This window comes from Sturnira hondurensis, unplaced genomic scaffold (genome assembly GCF_014824575.4).
Source record: "Sturnira hondurensis isolate 20B ecotype Veracruz unplaced genomic scaffold, ASM1482457v3 Scaffold0020879, whole genome shotgun sequence".
NCBI classification, from domain to species: domain Eukaryota; kingdom Metazoa; phylum Chordata; class Mammalia; order Chiroptera; family Phyllostomidae; genus Sturnira; species Sturnira hondurensis.
The window spans coordinates 27,195-33,194 of record NW_028093510.1 but is presented as its reverse complement, the minus strand read 5'-3'; positions in this window follow the sequence as shown (position 1 = coordinate 33,194).

Here is a 6,000-nt window from a genome sequence, read left to right as displayed (position 1 = left end):
CAGACTTCTTGAATCTTACCCACAGTTTGTGAGTGAGAACCCCAGCCATCGGTAACCTGAAAAGCCTTCAGCTCCTCAGCATTTGCCAAAGGAAAAGAACTTCTCCTCTTCCCACGTGTGTGAGAAAACTACAGCAGTTATGTGACAGGAGGTGAATCCCAACCAACCAAACCCCATGCTTGCTGCTTCAGCAGCTTGTCTTTCTGCAGTTTCCAGCTTGAAATGGCTTTATCTTCAAGGGAACGAGAAACTCTGTAATTAAGACAATGGCCTCAGTGGCTCTTTAGCGGCTGGCGTGTTGGTGGAAAAAGCTTTACACTCCATTTTTCTTTTTTCACTCTGGATTTAGGTTCTTCATACCCAGCATACTTTTAATTCAAACATGTGCGTGGTTCTGGAGCCCTGAAGTTCTCCACCACTGCAGTGCATTAGTCTCTGAGGGCCCTCAGGGGTGTTGGAAAATAATTTGAATTACTGGCGAAACACTGATTTGGGCAAATTATTTAAGAAATAAATTGAAGAACATTCATGTTTCTTTCTGTACTGGTGCTGTTCTCAAGGCCTTGCCCACAGATGTGTTTTCCTTCAGGTGGGGGACGGGCAGTGGGGACCCAAAGAAAGTTCTGACCATGCAGGTCTCTGATCCAGTCCCTCTGGAAAGAATCCCTATTACCTGCAGGAAAGAGTCCAGACGTCCAAGCCTGGCTCGGAGAGGCTTCACGAGCTGAGTAAGCACAGATTACGTGCCTTGAACTGGGCTCCCTGATTTACATACATCAAATTATTAACAATCTCTGAGCTAAGGAAGCAAGCTCTAGACTTGGACCGAATCCTGAGTTTGGATCTTGTTCTGTCATTTATGACCAGTGTCACCTTGAATGACAAACTTAAAGTTCCAGGGTGTTTTTCTTCTTAAAAACAAAACCCAAAACAGTAAAGCAGTAGAGCTGCCAAAAAGACTCAGTAGTAAAAACAAATCATGAAAATAACATCGCTCATTGAGCACCAATTTCCCCAGCATCTAGCACATGGCAATGGCTCAATTAATTCAACAAATACTTATTAGACATCTACTTTGTGCCAGATACAAAGGGCTGGAATTTTCGAGGCTCAAAATGCTAGTATTGCTATTATTATTATTATTATTATTAAATTCTCACACTAGCCCATGAGGGAGGTAACATTTTCATCCTCATTTTACCGGTGAGGAAACAGGCTCAGAGAGGTTAAATAACAGCCACAAGGTAAGCCAACAATTAAATCGAGGAGCCAGGATGGACCCCCACAAGCCTGCCTCCCGCATCCGCAGAGTTCGTAGGGAGGTGTACTGGAGCCGTTCCTGAGTGTGTTTGTCTCCTCATCAGGCCTGTCGGTTTCCCGAGGTGAACCCCATGGTGTCTTCATTCTGTGTCTGCCTCAGGACTGGCAGGGAGCTTTGTGTGCAGCGACACTTAACAAATGGCCGAGAAAATAAAGGGAGTCCGGTCTTGCAGCCTTCTTGAAGGCGCTTTGTGCTCTGTGCCCTCTATTTACCCCCATGATGGCGAACGCACGGGCAGCCTTGTCTGCACTAGTTCCCCGCAAAGACAGGGAACATGGCTGAGTGGCGGAGACAAGTGGGTGTCCCAAACGTAACTCTTCTTTCTCCCAATTGCCTGCTCTTCCTCAAGTTTCCTGTCTCAGCGAACCAAGCACAATCCGCCTTCTGCTCACACAGTGCAGTGAGCACCCCCCCCACTCCTTCCCTCTGCCTTGTCCCCTGATAGACAGTCCCTCAGTTGTCACATACTAGGAGGTCCTACAGCCTAATTCTTCCCCCATTGACCATTTCTCTCCAGTGTCCCTCTCCCCCACCAGTCAGGGTTGGTACTGTCTCTTGCTTAGATGTCCTTAACTTCCTCCGCACTGTTCTGCCTGCATCCAGCCTGGCCCCCATTCCATTCCCTACTGGGCAACCAGAACACGTTTTCTAATCACACCTCTGCCCCAGCCTCTCCTCTGCTTCAGATCCTGCCAAGGCTCAGCGCACCTGTAGCAGTGGTTTAGAAGTGGGGCCTCCACCACCCGGGGGCCACGCAGGATGATCCTCCTGGGTGGGGAAAGAAGGTGTATGGACTTCTGTTTCTGTTCATTTTCTATTGTGTCTGTTCAGGAAGTTATAGTTCTGGTCATGCCTCATAATGTCCTGTCTTAGTTCAGGTTCTCTGGAAGCAAAGCCCGAGGCAAAGCTTGGGTGCAAGTGACCTTATTAAGGGGATACACACAGGGGAAGCCTAGGAGAGGAAGTAAAGCACAATGGAGTAGAGAACAGTAGCTAAGCCAGGATGTGGCCTCGGCTGTAGTCTAGCTCCAGCCTGATCCGCCTGGGAGGGCTAGAAGGTGGCTTGCACCCCAGGAAGTTGACTTTCTGTATACCTCTGTTAGCCACCTGACACTGTGGTGCTGAGGGGGGTCAACTTCCCACTGCACCTCAAGGAACTTGAATCTAGACATTAGAGGAACCCTATTCATTGAATAGAATGTCTGTTCTATTCATCGAATCTATTCATCAAACAGAATATCTATTCACTCTGGAACCCAGCACTAGAATTCGCTGGCCCAGTCTCTTCTGGTCACCTCAGAGGAAGCATGAAAAGGCAATGACTGCACCAAGGGGAGCCCTTATAGATTGTTTTTAGGTGAACTTGGTAATTCTGGCCTTTTCTTACCTCTTCTTATGCCTCAAACATTAATGGACCTTCCAGATGCTGTGGAATCTACAACCTATCTCATCCCTGGCCAGGAACAGCAGCCAGAGTGGAAAGCCCAGTGGAACAAGGAACCAACAATGTGAAGATGATCCACTGCGAAACATCAGGGGTTCTCATTCCGTGCCTGGCTGGGCCGGCCAGGTTAATACCTTGATCCGAGCTGCTGGCCTAAATGCAGCTCATGTTCGAAACGGAATGCTGTGAAGAAGGAGGGGCTTGAAGGTAAGATCCAGCTGGGACCCAGCCCCACCTTGACCAAGTACCAAACCTCACTAGCTCTGTGACCTTTGATACCTGAGGGAATTTCCCCAAACAGAAGTCAAGGTCTTTATAACATCTAAATCAGTTTCCCAAAGCCAAACCCAGGAAACTACTGAACTGTGAGCAGAATACTAATAAATGACCACCATAATTGGGCACTTGCTATATGCCCAGGACAGTGCTAAATGAGATTATGTCCATGTGCACACATGTATTCTAATTTAATAATCTCAAAAACCCATTGGTTTACTGTTTAGATGAAGAAACTAAGGCTCAGAAAGGCTGAGTAACTTATTACAGTTAGTAACTAAGTGGTGGAACCAAGAGCTGAACCAGGGCAGCTGGCCTCTTCGCCATCCCTTCATTGCCTTGCACATCTTCCCTTTCTTGCTATTAGCACCCCAAGTGCAGACTCTGAACCCTTCTGAGGCAGCAAAGGCCTTGTTTGTAGGCATTTGGAAGTCATAATTAGAAAGAGAAGTCACCTTCATTAAAGTCTGCATGGTAGCAAGTTGGGTATAGAAACTGCCCAATTTCAGTAGTTTGAATGTCTCTTTTATCCCAGTTGGTGCCTATCCCAGATTAAATCCCCCTGAAGGTACTGCTGTCTTAATTAAGTTTGCCTTGTTAACTCTGCAATATTCCCCTAGCTATGAAGCAGGCGGTGCCAATTTAAAGGCTCAGATGCTGAGCAGGAGGGCAGTGTGTGGACATCTACAGAAGCCTAGCTTTCTCTTGCTGGCCTGCCCCCACAGTTCCGCTGGGAGGTCATGAAGATAGAGCACCCTAGAATAGCAGCTACTCCCGCATAGTAAGCAGCTTCCACATGCTCTGGGCTACTGGTGGAGGCTGTGAGCATGGGTTTGGAGTCACTGAGACATGGGTATGTGTCCTGGTCCTTATCTGTGCTTCAGTTTCCTCAGCAATCCTGACCTCTGGCATGGTACATACTTAACTCATGCAAACAAAGTACTCAGCACAGGTCTTGGCACTTAAGAATGGAAGCTCTTCTCCCCTCTCCCTCCCCTTCTCCCTGATCTAGTGGGTAGTTCATGATTTTTGACTGACGAGCATCATCATATATTCCACCTCACTGGAGGTATTTCCCCACATTCAGACCACGCCCCCTGTCCCCCACCGACCCCAGCCTCCACCAGAAAAGGTTCAATAATTCACTTGTAAGCATGTGGCCCAATCCTGGTACCCAATCCTGGAAGACTCGACATTTTCTCAAAACTTTTTATTGAAGAATAACATATATATAGAAAGCATAAGTATACTGCCTGTTAAAATATTTACAGACCGAATATTCTTGTAAGTGTACCTACAACAAGACACAGAACATTGACAGCTCCCCAGAAGATCTCACTGAGGTCCTTCCAGTCACTATTACCCAGGTATCTTCTCTTCTAAAGCACAGACTAGGTTTGCTAGTTTTAAAATTTTATGTAGATAGAATTATATGTTCCAAAGTTATATATACTTGGAAATTAATGCAATTTTTATTAATACTATTAATGGAATTTCCATTAGTAAGATTAATGGACATGTAAATAGAACATAGATGTAATCAATGGAATTGCATAAAGAATAATGTATGTATTCTTTGTACTGGCTTCTTTCATTCAATATTTTGTGAGATTCATCCATGTTGCTGTAGGTGGTTGTATTAGTTCATTCATTCTCAATTTAGTGTAGTATTCCAGTGTGTGACTATACCATAGTTACTTTATTCATTTAACTGTTGATGAACCTTTGAGCTATTTCCAGTTTTTAGCTAATACAGGTAGGGTTGTTATGAATAGTCTTGTACAGGTTAACTGGTAATCATATGTATTTGTTTTTTAAATTATATTTTATTAATTATTCTGTTACAGTTGTCCTGATTAGTACCCCTTTGCCTGCCTCCATCCAGCAATCCCGAAGGCAAATATCCCCACCACTGCCCACGGATCATGCGTATAAGTTCTTTGGCTACTGTCTCTTGTGGGTACTGTCTCTTTGGCTACTGTCCATTTCCCATACTGTACTTTACATCTCCATGGCTATTTTGTAGTTACCTCTTTGTACTTCTCAATCCACTCACATCTTCAAGCACTCTCCCCCTAGCACCTCCCATCTGGTTACCTTCTAGTAACTAAGTTCTCTTCTCTTCATTTTAAGCATCTCTCTTTATCTTTAACCTTTGGCATTTTAATAATGATGTGTTTTGGAGTGGGCCTCTTTGCATCCATACTAATTAGGACTCTCTGCACTTCCTGGACTTGCATGTCTATTTCCTTCACCAAATTAAGGAAGTTTTCTTCCAATACTTTTTCAGATAGATTTCCAATTTCATGCTCTTTTTCTTCTTCTGGCACCCCTAGGGGATGAATATTGGACTTCTCAAAGTTTTCCCAGAGACTATTTACACTATCCCCATGTTTTTTTAATTTTTGTTGTTTTTCTTCTTCCTTGTGGCTCTTTTTTGCTTTCTATGTTCCAAAGCATTGATTTGATTCTCAGCTTCACCCACTCTACTGTTGTTTCCCTGTAAATTGTTCTTCATTTCAATTAGTGTATTCTTCATTTCTGACTAGTTCCTTTCTGATTTCAATTTCTGATTGCTTATCTCCATTTTGTTTAGCTCTTTTTCTGGAGTTTTGATCTGTTCTTTCATTTGGGTCGTGTTTCTTTGTCTCCTCATTTTGGCAGCCTCCCTGTTTGTTTCTATGTATTAGAGCTTTGACTCTGTGTCTTGGTAGTGTAGTCTAATGTAGTAGGCGACCTGTAGGGTCCAGTGGCACAGCCTCCCCTCTCAGGAAAGCTGGGTACTTGAGGTGTGCCCTTTGTGTGGGCTGAGTATACCATCCTCTTGTAGTTGAAGCTTGGTTGCTGTTCATGGATCAATTGTAGAGGTGTACCCAGGAGATTCAACTGCAAGGACTGGCTGTGACCACTGACCACCAACCTCTGCCCTCTGTGGAAGATCAGCTATGCAGGGGCAGGG